This window comes from Rana temporaria, chromosome 3, assembly GCF_905171775.1.
Source record: "Rana temporaria chromosome 3, aRanTem1.1, whole genome shotgun sequence".
In the NCBI taxonomy this organism is placed as follows: Eukaryota; Metazoa; Chordata; class Amphibia; order Anura; family Ranidae; genus Rana; species Rana temporaria.
This window is the reverse complement of record NC_053491.1, coordinates 140781751-140798313: the sequence shown is the minus strand read 5'-3', so window position 1 is coordinate 140798313 and position 16563 is coordinate 140781751. Positions and strand designations below refer to the sequence as shown.

General features: G+C 44.4%; 1 pseudogene; it reads left to right on the top strand.

Moving 5' to 3' along the window:
- The first annotated feature begins 692 nt into the window (after nt 1-692).
- On the top strand, nt 693-812 carry LOC120933984 (annotated as a pseudogene).
- Nucleotides 813-16563: the final 15751 nt, after the last annotated feature.

The window sequence follows — 16563 nt, the reverse complement described above, 5'->3', positions numbered from 1 at the left end:
ATTGGTACATACGGTACATTATTCCATCAGAGGCAAAGAGATAGCTTTTCAGTCAGTGACTCATATTTTTTATTTAAATAAATAAATAATAATAAAAAAAAAATGTATATATAAATACTGTATACTGAGAGGAGATATGTATCCTCATTATTTGGGTTGTGGCCCCTTTAAAGCGGGTTGAAAATAAGCATTTTTCTAGGGGAAGGGTGTTGGTGATCTGGATCAAAAGGAGGGAACTGATTTACAGGTGGAGACTTCAAAACTCTGGTAAGGTCAGAGTGCTACTGGCGGTGAGCTGTAATTTTGTCTGTATAGCAGAAACTAATAACTGTTTTTGTAGCACCTAGCATAGGTTACTAGATACATTTAGTTTTTGAGTTCTTCTGTAATTAAAGGAGCAGTAATCATTTGTTCTGGTCTGTTCGGGGTTTCAAAGGCTGGGAGTTTGATTGCTTCACCCTGCCTCTAGAAGAATCTTCCAGTGCTTAGGGAGGGAGATGCAAAAAAAAGCCTAAATATTTATCATGCTCCAGCCAATCCCTGGAGAGAAGTGTCCAGTTGGGGCTGGAAAAGTGATAAATAGTCTAAAGCCCTGGAGAGCTGGCTTCTCTCTCCATAGGAGGGTTCCAGAGCCTGAAGGGCACACCATGAACAATGCAGCCTGGATGGACCTTGTTAGAATCTGATTGCAGAATTCTCAGCCTTTTGGCTAAGATCAAGTGTAGTATCTGTTCTTATCAGTTGCTGACCGTCCCCAGTACCAGGGCTCAAGTCCTGCGGGAACGCGTGGGAACGGAGTTCCTGCACTTTTTTCACAGCAGGAACTCAGTTCCCTTTGCAGGACTAGAGCAGCTGAGAGCAGCCTAGCCGCCCGAGCCAATCCTTCACTAAGCGGCGATGCCCAGCTCGAGTTACTGTCAGGGGCAAGGGAACCTTAGTAATCCTCCTTTATGTTACTGGCCGCTTCCTGTATATGGATTCATCGGGTAGTGTGCGGGTATTCCGTCACTTCCTCGATGCCGCAATGTCTCCTGGGAGCTTTTGTCATTGTTCCCAGGAGACATTGCGGAGGTCTGCCGCGAGTTATCACAGGATTTAGAAAAAACATGCGGTTTAGTAATTATGCATATGAGCGTATATATATATATTTTTTTTTTAGGTGGGGGGAGTGGATCTTGGGTGGAAGTTCCCACACTTTTTTCCCTAGGACTTGACCCCTGCCCAGTACACGGCGAGGTGGAAAGGGATGGCAGTCGGCGGACGCTAAACCTGCTGGCGTGGAGGTGGAAGCCTTCTGATTTAGACAGAGAGGCATGAGGTCGAAGCTGGAGGGCTGGGCCCCTGGCCTCTGGCCTGGATTTGGTGGTGCCTGCCCCAGTCAGTTGTTTGGGAGAGAACCCTTGCTCCTCTTTTCGTCGGGAAAAGCGGTTAGTATTTCCCAAACGTGATTAGGTGGGAGGGATGGGGGTTGTGGGAGTAGCCTGCTGAGGTGGGCTCTCCCCGATCTCTCTGAACTCCTACCTTCCTGGCTGGGAAGGGTGCTGCTGGTCCGGGCGGGGGTCAGGGTCCGTTGAAAATCCTGTGGAGATAGTGCCCCTGGAGTGGCAGTCCAGGGGTGCCATACATTGCACAAGTGTTCGAGGGGCACTTACCGTATGGCACTTTGGTCACGATCTCCACAACACACTTTTTAACACCTGCCTTTTGGCTAGGACCAGGGGAATTTTTGTTTCCTGGCCGGAGGGCCGGCCATCGTATTGTACGATGGTCACTTTCCACTAACCTCTCCCACCTTCCTTCTCCCCCACTTTCTTTTTTATTTTTCCCCGTGTTGTCATGTTACGTCTTTTTTTTGTTATTGCACTTTATGTGTGATTAGTAGGGTGTCGGTCCTCGGGCCAGCCCTGAACGTCTTGGGAGTAGGTGGACATGGCCTTCTGGCTTAGTTCGCCTGCTCTCATGGGGTCTCCCTTCGGGGGAGCCTCACCGAGGAGGGTTCTGTTTCGGCAGACCCCCCAAGGAAGTTGGGTCCGTGTTGGCTTCGGCTGCACGGACCACAGATTACTCTAGTCCCTGCCAGGAGACTAACGCCCCGGGGGATCAGGGTTGCGTCCTTTTCGGAGGACCATTTGACGCAGCACCCGTCACAGTTTTTTGTGTTTCACTCTTTATGTGTGTGCACATTTTTTCCTGCACCGGGTGAAGTTTTTGGGTTGTGTTATGCACGCCACAGGCTTTTCAATAGAAAAAATTCCACCACAAGGGATCTGGTCTGGAGAAGGACTGTCCCACCCACTGGACCTTGTCTGGAGGATGCTGGAAGGTGGCAGCTGTTCTGGGTAAAGACCATAAATTGATCCTTGTGACTGGAGCCAATGGCTCCTACTGCTGCATCTCAGCCAATCAGGAGGGAGAGAGCCTTGGGTCTCGTGCACAACGCTGGATCGAGGGGCTTAAGTAAGTGTAAGGGGGGGTTGAGGGGGTAAAAAACCTTCAGCCTTTACAACTTAACTTGCTTAAAACACCTATTAAATGTAGAAATATTTTTATGAGGCTGGTAACATTGCTTTTCGTACATACAGTATATCTTACATATTTTTTTTACCATTAGAACATAGTATTTACACATTACATATTTTACATAAGTCTTCACATGAAGTATAACTGTCCTCTACAAGTTTCATGAACAACATTCATTCTCAGGTGAGTAAAAATATATGGTAGATATCTAAAATATATAAATTTAGGAATTTACATATACATTATTTCATCATTTAACTTTCTGATACATATAATAATATCCATATAAATGTGTATGTTTCAATTGAATTAAAAAATAGTAATTTAAAATATGGATGTATATATATATTAGGGCTGTGGAAATTAACTATTAATTCATCGATTAATCTTTAATTTTTTTGATGGATCAAAATTATTTTGATTGGTACTCACCTCTCCGCCGGCTTCCGGGCCTTCAGGGAGTTCCGTTGGAGATTCGGTGACGTCACGGACACCGGCGGGGCTTGCCGTGTCCATCTGAAGGGCTCCTTTGCTGTGCCTTTATATCTGCATGTCGGCGGGACCTTACTATCTGCCACACGCAAGGGCTGCTACACTTCCCTCTATCACTTCCCTCTATCATCCTGAGATTCTACAACATTATCCACTGGGAGTTGTGATAGTTCCCTTCACGGGACATCTACATGCCGACGGACTGATGTTAACCTCTCCTCATCTGGATTCAGCAGTGGTATCGTTGTACACATTTTTATACCAGTATCATACTTGGCTGCATGTTTTTATGACTGCTTTTGCTACCGTTTGATATTACTCGCACCATTTTTACAGTTTATGTAGCTACATCGATTTTATCTCCAGTGCAATATTTATTTTGTTACCTACTTGAAGACTATAAAAGTTTTAATGCTATTCCCATTGAGCGCTGCCTTTGTGTGTTTTTTGTATCCTGCTATCCATTTTTCCAGTGGTTGGTAGCTGCACTGGGAATCAGCCTGCAAGCAGATCAGCTAAAAGTAGTTGGATCTGTATGTGCGTTATAATTAATCGAAATTAGTCGATTAATCGATGAAAAAAAAATCGATTAATCGAACACAAAAATTTGGATCAGTAACAGCCCTAATATATATATATATACAGTGATACCTCGGTTCACGAACGCTTCTGTTCACGAACAACTCGGTTCACGAACAGAAAAGTTCATAAAAATATGCTCCGGTTCACGAACTCCGCCTCGGTTCACGAACAGGAGCCGCGGCCATTTTAATGCTATTTCCAGGCTGTCACATGGTCGTGACTTCCTGTAGGAAGACCGTGGAGAGAAGAAGACACACAGAAAGAAGTACTGTGAGTACTCTGCAAACATTTTAAGTGATTTTTGGATTTTTGGTGTGCTTTTTAGCACATACAGTACTGTACTGTACTACAGTACTGTCCTTGCTGTATTGTACAGTTCACTGGACACCCAATATGGCTCCCAAGAAGCATAGTGGAAAGCAGAAAGTGCGGAGCAGCAATGAAGGTGACAAGAACAGCAATGCAGGTGATAATGTGCAAAGTGGAAATGCAAGTGACAATGTGCAAAGTGGAAATGCAAGTGACAATGTGCAAAGTGGAAATGCAGGTGACAAGATTGTGCAGCGCAAGCATGGTGGCAAAAAGAAAGTGCAGAGCAGTAGTAAAGGTGACAGCAAGGTTGTGAAGAAAATATACATTACTATACTGTACTAATGTGTATTGTAATTTGTTTCATATTTTTGTGCTTCAAAAACCCCCCAAAAAAGGTCAGCACGGATTAACCGGATTTACATTGAACCCTATGGGAAAATGTGCCTCGGTTCGCGACCAATTCGGTTCGCGACCAGAGTCAGTTCACAAATTAAGTTCGTGAACCGAGGTATCACTGTATATAATATATATCATGGGACAAAGATTCATCCTTTGCCTACAAGCTTTGTTCTAAAATTGTCCCTCTTTCCCACCTCAGAAAGTTGGGATGTACGTCTTAGGCCCCGTACACACGACCAAACATGTATGCTGAAACTGGTCCGCGGGCCAGTTTCAGCATACATGTTCGGTCGTGTGTAGGCGCGAGCGGGCCGAATTCCAGCAAACATTTGCCCGTCGGGCCTTTTCCCAGCAGACAAATATTCCTGGACGTGTTTTAAAACCGTCCGCTGGAATCCTGCCCGCTCGGACATGTACGGTCGTCAGTACAGACCTACCGTACATGTCCGAGCGCCCGCCGTCCCTCGCATGCGTCGAATGACTTCGACGCATGCGTGGAAGCCTTTAAATGGCAGGCCCGCCCACGTCGCCGCGTCATCGCCGCGTCATCGTTGCGGCGACGACACTGACACGCCCCGCGTAGTGTTTACGCGCGTACTTCTGTACGATGGTTAGTACAACCATCGTACAGAAGCCCTCTGGCAGGCATGTACGGTGAAAACGGTCCGACGGACCGCTTTCATCGTACATGTTTGCTCGTGTGTACCGGGCCTTACACATTCTAAGTTGGGTATGGAGCAATAAACAAGAATATGTTCTTTGTAAAAGTTATCATCTTACCAAAAGGAGTGTTGATTTGGGCACCAACCATGAACCACCAACCGTGTTTACCAGTTTTCAATTTAATCATAATCAAATGAAGAAATGTTAATGTGAGCTCATGTATATTGCTCAAATACATTTTATTTAAAATGTTAGTTATGAAAAAAATGGAAAGATGAACTAAAATTGTACACCCCCTTTTCCCGGTCCCTGCTGAACTCTGTGCAGCACTCATGGCAATCCTGGGCCCTGGCCCATCAGAATCGCTCTGGTCAATCTCTAATGCGGTGCATAGAGAAGAGGGAAAAGAGCAGGATTTTCACATCTCTGGACCGCTGGATTGGCTGCATATGCACTGACAGCTCAGCATGACCGGAGCAAAGAACTGGGGGGTACGGTGTTCGTTTACCTTCTGTAAAGGTAAACTAACACTTTAAAAGTGAAATCTCTTTCTTCAAACAGCAGATCTTTCACCTCTTACTGATTTATCAGCATTACAGCTTACAACAAGATAGATAACAATCTACGTTAGAAGCCAGTGTGTGAGGTTAGGTAATTAGTAGTTGTCATGTGTGGCTTGTGTTTCTTGATAATGCTTTTGACTAATACTGGATTCAGCCATATATGAATAACTGTCCAAAAAAAAAACATATTGAGCATGTGTGTAGACAATGTAGTGGCTGACTATTTGTTCAAGGACAGTGACCCATTATATACTCAAGAAAAGATGAGGATAATGGGGCCTAAGCTTGCGTGATGAAAGTCAGTCATGACAGTACCCAATTTTCTCTTCTGACAGAATGGCGTATGTCGGATGCTTCAATGCTTTATGGTACTTCAATTGAAAAAGTAGTTGTGGAAGACAAGTTTCCCTAAAGTAACCATGAAAATCATGGAGAATTTCCTGCAACATAATTTGAACACACAAAAAAAATGTGTTTCAGTGCATGTGAATTACTGTACCGTGGGCTATATATAGACATAGAGACAAAGGTTAGAAGATGACATAAATTCCTGGATAAAATCTACAGAACTGCGGCACAAACAATAAAAACCCTAACAGATATTTTTACCTAATCAGGAACAAAGATTGTCTCTGGACAGCCGCACACTGAACAAATAAGTCCTGCCCCACCACCCTAAGTCCTGCCCTCTGTGCCATGCACTGGCCCTGTAGTTTTTCTGTCCAGCTCTGCCATGGAGAACCCATGACATCTTCACTTGGCATACTCTACAATACATCAATGTAAGGCAGTGAATTGGAGGAGAATAATAAAGGAGTGCCTGGCAAAGGTAAGCAGTATGGGAAGCTCTGGTCAAAAATTTGAGGTGAGAAGTATATTCCATTTGTTGTTTTATAGGTCTGCAGAGGAACATTGGTGATTGTCTTAATTAAAGTGATTGTCTTTTTTAAATGAATTACCTCCAGTATGATGTCCTCATTTAAATTTGATCTCTAATTCTGCACTCTTCATATTTTAGAGTTAGGGTGAGAAAATACTACAGATTCATACATAGGATCTCCTAAAGCAGGGGTCTCCAAACGTTTTAAACAAAGGGCCAGTTTATTGTTCTCCAGCCTTTAGGAGGGCCGGATTGTGGCCAGCGGGGGCAGAAAAAGCCCGGGCCCAGCATTGGTGAGAATAAATATGGCCTCATAGTTTGCGATCAGTAGGATAAGGAGTAGTGCCCCTATTAGTAGGAGTAATTGTATCTCATCATTGGTATCAGTGGAAGAAAAAGTGCCCCCTTGTGGAAGAATAGTGCCTCATATCAGTGGGAGGAATAAAGCCCTGAGGGCCGGATAAAGGCTAGCAAAGGGCCGCATCTGTCCCTCGGGCCGCAGTTTGGAGACCCCTGTCTTAAAGGAATGAAGTTGCTACTATTTCTAATAGCACTTTCACATTGTTTCAAGATATACAGTGAAACCTTGGATTACGAGCATAATCCGTTCCAGGAGAATGCTTGTAATCCAAAGCACTCACATATCAAAGCTAGTTTCCCAGGGACAGCTCGGCTGATCTCAGAAACCCTCAGAAAGGTTCGGAAACACTCGGGAACTGAGTATTTTCGAGTTCCCCAGTGTAACCAACGCCCCCGCACCTCTGGCCAAATGTGGTACTGCACACCCCATTAGCTTAAATTCTGCTTGTGTTGCGAGACAGTTGCTCGTTATTCAAAACGCTCCTTAACCGCGTTACTCGTAAACCAAGGTTCCACTGTAAATGGTTGTTTCATTTACTATAAAAGGGTGCCTCCCTTTGCTTAGAAGTTTTGATTCAGATTCTTAAATAGGTGGCAGGAATATTTTTTTATCGCTTGGTTTTGGGAATCCTAAAAGGTCTCACTTGATGTGAAGTGCTACCCAAAAAATCTAAAATGTTATACCAATAAACATCTTTTTAGCTGTGCATGTACATTATTTCAAACTAAAACTAGAACCTTAGAAAACATAATCATTGCTAATTTTTTTTTCAAATGCTCTGTTTTATTTAATACTGAAGCTAAATTGTGAACTGGGTGTTCAAGCTGGCAAGATGTCCATGACAATTATTAAAATAAAATAAAAATAGAATACACTGATCAGCGGCTGCAGCTCATTGGCTGCAGTTGCTGATCAAGAAACAATTTCCAGCATTCCTGTTCTACAGAAGTCAATTATTAGATTGACTTCTATCAAGCTGGAGCGGCTACACGGGGATTGAAATTCAGCCAGTCCCTGCTGAACCGAACAAATTTTGTTCCATCGGCCGCGTACACACGGGCAAACATGTATGATGAAACCGGTCCGCCGGACCGTTTTCACCGTACATGTCTGCCCGGGGATTTCTGTACGATGGCTGTACTAACCATCGTACAGAAATCCGCGCGTAAACAATACGCGGGGCGTGTCCGCCCCTGTCGCCGCGACGATGACGCGGCGACGTGGGCGGCCCTGCCAGTTAAATGCTTCCACGCATGCGTCAAAGTCATTCGACGCATGCGAGGGATGGCGGGCGCTCGGACATGTACGGTAGGTCTGTACAGATGACCGAACATGTCCGAGCGGGCAGGATTCCAGCAGACTGTTTTAAAAAAAGTCCAGGAATATTTGCCCGCTGGGAAAAGGCCCGGCGGGCAAATGTTTGCTGGAATCCTGCACGCTCGGGCCTACACACGACCGAACATGTCTGCTGAAACTGGTCCGCGGACCAGTTTCAGCAGACATGTTCGGTCGTCTGTACGGCAAGTTAATGCCTGGTACACACATTTATTTTATGTATTTTTTGTTCAACCCAGCAGGCTTAGCGAAAAAAACCTGAAACTAAATTATGCTAGTGCAACGGTCTCTTCCGCTGTGCCTTTGTGTTTTGACACAGATCAGATGCTAGTTTTCCAACATGTCCCTTCTACGAAACCCAGTCCTTAGACCGGCTTCGGCCAGAAAGACAGCTGTACACATGGCCTGAATGTCCGGCAGTTTCTGCTGACTGGCCGATATTTGGACCATGTGTACCCAGTGTGGCAGAGCGAGCCCATGCCACAGTTTAAAATGGCAGTCTAGGCCAGATTTGGCAGGAAACAGGCACACTAATGGTGCAGGTGTGTGCTGGGTTCATATTAGAGCCAAGATTAGTGCCGTCCCACCCTTCCAAGGGTGTCTGTGATTGTAAGGGAGCAGAAAGGTGCATGTCTACGGTGCTGTCCAGGACAGGACAGTCAAAGGCACAAGCCTGTGAAGGAAGGAGCATCAGGGAGCTGCAGGAAACACAAAGTCAAGCTGACAAAGGTACAGAGTTTTGTGCGCGAGCACTGGGACTGTGTCTTAGATATGAGGCCTGAGCAGTGAAGCTGCAAACAGAGCCACAAGGCTGGTTATTGGTCTTTTGTCGTATTGATGGTGAGAACTCCCTGCATGGAAAGACATTCATTTGTGAACTTTTTCTTTCTTTTAAATAAAAGTGGGCAGGAAAATCCCTGAAATGTACTTTTGGCCTGGAGAACACTCACTGCTTTGCGCTACGAATGAGCTACAAAACCCCCAACTTGTCACACCAGTTAAGCAGAAACAATAATAGACTTAATTACATGTTGTAAATAATAAAATGGTGACAAGTAAATTTCTCTAATCAGCACAGGTAGTGTATTGAACCATGTTGGCCCTCAATTAATGCAGACAGTTTGGAGTTTAAATGATACATTTTACTGGCCAACTTAAAGCGGAGGTTCACCCTAAAAACAATTTTCTAACATTACATTGTGCTCACTCTCGACATTGACAGTACGCATTTTTTTTTTTGCCGTACATACCGTTGTATCAATATTTTCCCCGCCGGCTTCCGGGTAGTGAATCCCGCGGGAGTGGGCGTTCCTATGCACAGGCTAAGTGATTGACGTGATGACAATAACTTCCCCCCGGTGCATAAGGCACGCCACGAGTTGCCGAAAGAAGCCGAACTGCGAGTCAGCACTATACGGCGCCTGCGCACCGACGTTCGGCTTCTTTCGGCAACTCGTGACGCACCTTATGCGCCGGGGGAAGCTTTTGTCATCACGTCAATCACTTAGCCTGTGCATAGGAACGCCCACTCCCGCGGGAGCCACTACCCGGAAGCCGGTGGGGAAAATAGCGATACAACAGTATGTACGGCAAAAAATAAAATAAAAAATATGCATACTATCAATGTCGAGAGTGAGCACAATGTAATGTTAGAAAATTGTTTTTAGGGTGAACCTCCGCTTTAATTTATTAATGCAAGCTTATTAGCCAACAAGGGGTATAATTTAAACTCCAAACATTCCTATCAGCCCAGCAAACCCTGGAGCTATGCATGCCATACGGTACAGTCTATCTCCAACCTCCCCAACAACATTTTTTAAATATTCTTTATTAAAAAAAAAAATTAAAAACCAACAACATTCTTTAAGAGAATCTGCCATGAATCTCACAGGGGAGATTTTAGACTTGTACAGTTCTTTTTCTGGCACTCTCTTCTGACTCCCTGACTTATATGATTAGGGGTTGTAAAGGTAAAATAAAAAAATCCTAAATTGCTTCCTTTACCTTAGTGCAGTCCTCCTTCACTTACCTCATCCTTCCATTTTGCTTTTAAATGTCCTTATTTCTTCTGAGAAATCCTCACTTCCTGTTCTTCTGTCTGTAACTCCACACAGTAATGCGAGGCTTTCTCCCTGGTGTGGAGTGTCGTGCTCGCCCCCTCCCTTGGACTACAGGAGAGTCAGAACACTCTCTACGTTGCAGATAGAGAAAGGAGCTGTGTGTTAGTGGGCGTCCTGACTCTCTGTAGTCCAAGGGAGGGGGCGAACACGACACTCCACACCAGGTAGAAAGCCTTGCATTACTGTGTGGAGTTACAGACAGAAGAACAGGAAGTGACGATTTCTCAGAAGAAATAAGGACATTTAAAAGCAAAATCGAAGGATGAGGTAAGTGAAGGAGGACTGCACTAAGGTAAAGGAAGCTATTTAGGAAAAAAAAATTACCTTTACAACCCCTTTAAATGGAGACAGGACTGAGTCACTCTCAGGATTTGGACACCATACTAGATAACCTACGCAAATGCACCAAATCACTACTATCAGTCAGGGAGACTGCCCTAAAGCTCCCTACTAAATGGTATTATACACTTTCCAAACATCATACTATATACCCTGGTGTTTCAGATCTGTGCCTCTAAAGGGGCTGTCCCCCTAAAGGCTCATTAGGATATATTTTGGGGGATTGTGATAAAGTGACTCCAGTGTTATATTCTGCAATTGCCTCTAATATCTCGAGTCAAACACTAAGGCCTCGTACACACGACCGAACATGTCCCCTGAAACTGGTCCGGCGGACCAGTTTCCGCGGACATGTTCGGTCGTGTGTAGGGCCGACCGGACAATTTTCCGGCCGACCGTACAGGTTTCCAGCGGACAACTGTTTCTTAGCATGCTAAGAAACATGTCCGCTGGAAGCCTGTCCGCCAGACATGTCCGATGGTCAGTACGACTCATCGGACATGTCCGCTGGCCCGAGAACCCGCGCATCGCGTCGAAGTGATTCGACGCATGCGTGGAAGCATTGAACTTCCGGGTTCGCGCACGTCATCGCGTCATCGTCGCCGCCACGTCACCGCGTCGTAACCGCGTCGTCTGTCCGCGGGAAATTTGGTCTGATGGTGTGTACAGCCATCAGACCAAATGATCCCAGTGGACATGTCCGATGAAAACGGTCCGCAGACCGTTTTCATCGGACATGTTGGGTCGTCTGTACGAGGCCTAAGTCTGACGCTTCCAATGTGCCATCTTTTTGCACTTATTTCAGGGGTTGTACACAAGGAAGAGAGACTTATCCACGCCATTTGGGTTTCAACATTATGGGCTATTGCCCTAAATTGGAAAACTTCCATTATCCCATTATCTGTAATTATTGACAAAACTAATATGATTATGTTAATGGAAAGAATTTTCTACACCTTGCATGGATAAAATGTCTAGATTTTTTGCCAAATGGGATATCTGATCTCTAATTGACACACGTATCAGACAGGACTTATAATGTACTCTGTGTGAATAAATTTCATCACTTTTCTACAATTGTTGATGATTTTGTATAACTACAGTATATTCACTATGTATGTCTTTCCCATATGGTATTCTGCTCCCGTGTATTTTTATATGTGGCTCCTCAATGTGTTTCTATGTTATTCTGAAGCTTTTTTCTTTTTTCTTTTTCTTATATACCGTATTTATCGGGGTAAAGCGTGCACCGCCGTATAGCGCATCCCCAACCTAGAAGGGAATTTTAGGGAAAAAATAAAATACTTACAGTTTGAATGCCCCTCGACGGTGTCTTGCCCGGCGTCCATCGCCGTCCATCGGCGGTCTTGTCGTTCATCTGCGGCCTTGGTGGTGTCCTCCCCGCTTCTCCCGCGCTGTTTGTGAGCAGATCCCCGCTTCCCGCACTGTGTTTGAATGCCGCTGCCGACATATACCGAGCGCAGTACACTCGGGTACGCATGGCTCCTTTCGCATAAAGGCTAGGAGGCGGCACAGGGCGTGACCGCGAGCGGAGCCGAGCCTGGCCGAGTGTACCCAAGTGTACTGCGCTCGGTATATGTCGGCGGCGGCATTCAAACTCAGTGCGGGAAGCGGGTATCGGCGTATATCGCACAACCCACGATTTCAAGGGGGAAAAAGTGCGCTGTATACGCAGATAAATACGGTATATCGTGCCTCTGTCATTTTGCAGTCTCTTGATGATTTTCCGTATTGGATTTATCTTTTCCAAATAAACAGTTTGTAAACAAGAAAAAGGAAAGTAATAAGCATGAAATCTGAAGACAAATAACTTTTTTTTTTTAGGTTCACCAAAATATGTAAGAAAACAGATGAAGAATTATGCAATCGAATGAACTGGCAACCAAGACTCTTGACACAATAGATTTTACTTTATACGTGATTTAATATATTTATTAGATTGAGCTTTTTAATATTGACTTTTTCATTTAATTACAAACAAATATTAAATGAGATCTATACTATTAAATTAGTTAATATATAACTAAATAATGAGCTTAGCAAACTTGATGTAATGTAACCCATCGTGGGCCCCAGTTCCAGATATAAAGTTGCACGCCAGCAAAATCCCTCCTACGGCTGGCTCACATAATTAATATTGATTTTATTCACTAGGTAAATGAGCAGGTCTCATTCTCGTACAACAAAGGTTTTTTTTGTTATTCGTTGTTTATGATAATGCGTAGTTGTTCATATCTGATATCTCTCATATGAAAAAAGTACACATTAAAAGAATATGGTTTATTCTGTTCCTGTATGAGAAAAATTTCCCTTCGAAAATTTTCATTCGGAACAGAGTGTCGATTCAGAAAATCGTATTTTCACGATTTTCTTTTATTGTGTACAGGGCTTTAGAGAGAAACGTCAAGGCAGAGGGCCAGATTCAGGTAGAATTGCGGCGGCGTAACGTATCGTAGATACGTTACACCGCCGCAAGTTTTCATCGCAAGTGACTGATTCACAGAGCACTTGCAATGAAAACCTACGCTGGCAACCTCCGGCGTAAGCCCGCGTAATTTAAATGGGCGTGTGCCATTTAAATTAGGCGCGCTCCCGCGCCGGACCTACTGCGCATGCTCCGTTTCGAAATTCCCGCCGTGCTTTGCGCGCAGTGACTTTATTTTTTCGAACGGCGACGCGCGTAGCGTAATTCCGTATTCCCGGACGGCTTACGCAAACGACGTTAATTTTTAAATTTTTAAATTTTGAAGCGGGAACGACGGCCATACTTTATACAGCAATACGATTGCTGTGTAAAGTTAGGGCAGGTCAAACGACGACTAAAATTGCGACGGGAAACTAGAGTAGCGGCGACGTAGCGAACGCGAAAATCCGTCGTGGATCGCCGGAACTCCTAATTTGCATACCCGACGCTGGTTTACGACGCGAACTCCCCCCAGCGGCGGCCGCGGTACTGCATCCTAAGATCCGACAGTGTAAAACAATTATACCTGTCGGATCTTAGGGATATCTATGCGTAACATAGATACTCTGAGAGATACGACGGAGTATCTGAGATACTCCGTTGTATCTCCTTTGTGAATCTGGCCCAGAGTTTTTATGCCGCGTACACACGATAATTTTTCGGGTTGTAAAATACAAAGTTTTTAAAAAATTTAATTTAAAACGATCGTGTGTGGGCTTCAGAGCATTTTTCGGGTTCTGAAAAACGACAAAAAATTTTTTCCGAACATGCTCTATTTTTTCACGACGTTTTAAACAATGTCGTTTTTCGGGTTGTAAAAAATGATCGTGTGTGGGCTTTAAAAACCCGCGCATGCTCAGAACCAAGTTATGAGACGGGAGCGCTCGTTCTGGTAAAACTACTGTTTGTAATGGAGTAAGCACATTCATCACGCTGTAACAGACAGAAAAGCGTGAATCGTCTTTTACTAACACAAAATCAGCTAAAGCAGCCCCAAGGGTGGCATCATCCGAATGGAACTTCCCCTTTATAGTGCCGTCGTACGTATTGTACGTCACCGCACTTTGCCAGAGCATTTTTTTTTCACGATCGTGTGTGGGCAACGTCGTTTTAATGATGAAGTTGAAAAAAACTTTGTTTTTTTCTAGAGCCTGAAAAACTTTGTTTTTTACAACCCGAAAAATGATCATGTGTACGCGGCATAATATCTGACCCTGTAAACTTCCTGAGCTTGTTCATGCTGATATCAGATACTGTCTTCTACCTAATAAATACCCATAAGTATGAAACACCAAGCCCTTTAATTATTTGCATATCACTTAAAGTGGTTGTAAACCCTCACACATATACCCAGTGAATTGACTGGATGATACACAGAGATGAAACAAATCCTCCATAAGTTGAACCTGTTTATCTGCTTCTCTTCTCTACATACATTCAAATTCCAGAATTTATAAAGCTTGTCTGAGTGTCTAAGGTTTACAACCACTTTAACTACAATGTACTGTTATGTGATACAGTAATGAACTTGGTTTGCACCCACAGTAGACATCATCTGTTATCAACATGATGTCAGGCAGAGTAGCAAACGACTTCAGGTGATCTCTGAATTCCAGGTTTTGCAGTTTAGATTTATTTAGGGCTCATTCACGTGGGCAAGAGACATTAGCTTACTTTTTGGGAGCAGCCTGAAGCCGCACCATGGCTAAGCTCACATTTTGGTAAAAAATAATAAATGCACATATTTACGCAGAAAAAATTTTTAAAACATTTTCCCACACGAGCCTGGAAAACCCTGCACCCATTATCAGTAGATCACATGTGCAATGCCAAGCTCCTGCAAACTCTTAGGCCTTGTACACGCGACCGAAGATGTCCGCTAAAACTGGTCCGCGGACCAGTTTCCGCGGACATGTCCGACCGTGTGTACGGCCTAGCGGACAGTTTTCCGGCCTATCGGAACAGGTTTCCAGCGGACAAAAGTTTCTTAGCACGCTAAGAAACTTGTCCGCTGGAAACATGTCCGTCGGACATGTCCGATGGTTAGTACGACTCATCGGACATGTCCACTGGTTATGACGTGTAACCAGCGGCCCAAAATCCCGCGCATGCGTCTAATTGATTTGACGCATGCGTGGAAGCATTGAACTTCCGTGTTAGAGAACGTCGGTGTCTTCTACGTCACCGCGTTCTCTGTCCGCTGGGATTTTGGTCTGATGGTGTGTACACACATCAGACCAAAAGCTCCCAGCAGACATGTCCGATGAAAACGGTCCGTGGACCATTTTCATCGGACATGTCTCCTCGTGTGTACAAGGCCTTAAGCCCCATTCACACCTGAGCATAGCGGTTTTGAGCGTTTCTCCGGCGTTTTGTCGCACATTTTGTTGCGCGTATTCACACGTTTGCATACAGCGTTGTCCGACGTTTTTGAACTTCGTCGTTTTTTATTTTAGCCAATAGGAAAAATTATCATCTCTTTCATCATTTGTTGCTATGTTTGTAGATTTTTTTATCTTCTTCTATTTCACAGAACAGATTAAAGCGACAAAACGTCCGTAGAAACGCTTGTTGTCGCGCTAGATGCTTGAATCAAGCGTTTCCATTAGTTTCTATGGGAATACAATTGTTCAAAAATGCCCAAATCAGCCCAATTTGAGCTACAAAAAAGGGTCCAGAACCTGTTTGAGCTTCAGGCGTTCGGCTTCAGGCGTTTTGGAGTGGAGATGTGAACCATCTCCATTGAGAATAATGGATTTTTTTCCCCTCTAACGTTTTGTAGCTTTAGGCTACAAAACGCTCAGGTGTGAATAGGCCCTTAGTATAGCTTTCTGCCTGTGCCTCCAATACGGGCAGGTAGTTACTGAAGTCCAGGAAGATCAATAAACTACAAGAGCGCTCACCAGCGCCCTTGCAGTTCATTGAAAACTACAAGCCGTCTGCCACAATGGTAGTTGTAAGTCATTCATTCACAGATTGACACGGCTGCATAGGTGGAGCTCCGTACGGCCGTGCTGTTTTTAAATTGTGATAGCGGATGCAAGGGAGAAGAACCCCTGCCCCGCACACAGTTGGGGGGGGGGGGTTGTGGCTGGAATATATCACACATTACACCCTAAATATTGTTGGAATATGTAGCATGCTTCCAATGGCAAACTTATTCTTTAACAACTTTCAGTCCGGCCAATTCTGACATTCCTTTCTTACATGTAGAAATACATACGGTAATTTTTTTTGCTAGAACACTACTTAGAACCCCACATCTCTCCTCTGCCTGAGATTGGTTTGATCAGTTGCTTTGACAAGCTGGTAACAGCTTGTTTTACATGAGACTAAAACTGGAAGTGAGGAAATTCTCAATGCTTCCGGTTTCTAACCATTACATAGTGAGAGGAACAACATCTGTTCCTCTCCTATATGTCCCACGAAGCAGACACTGCCAGTCACATCCTTACTGGGTACCCTGATCAGACATGGGAGCCTGGTAAAGGCCACACCCCCCCAACCACCTA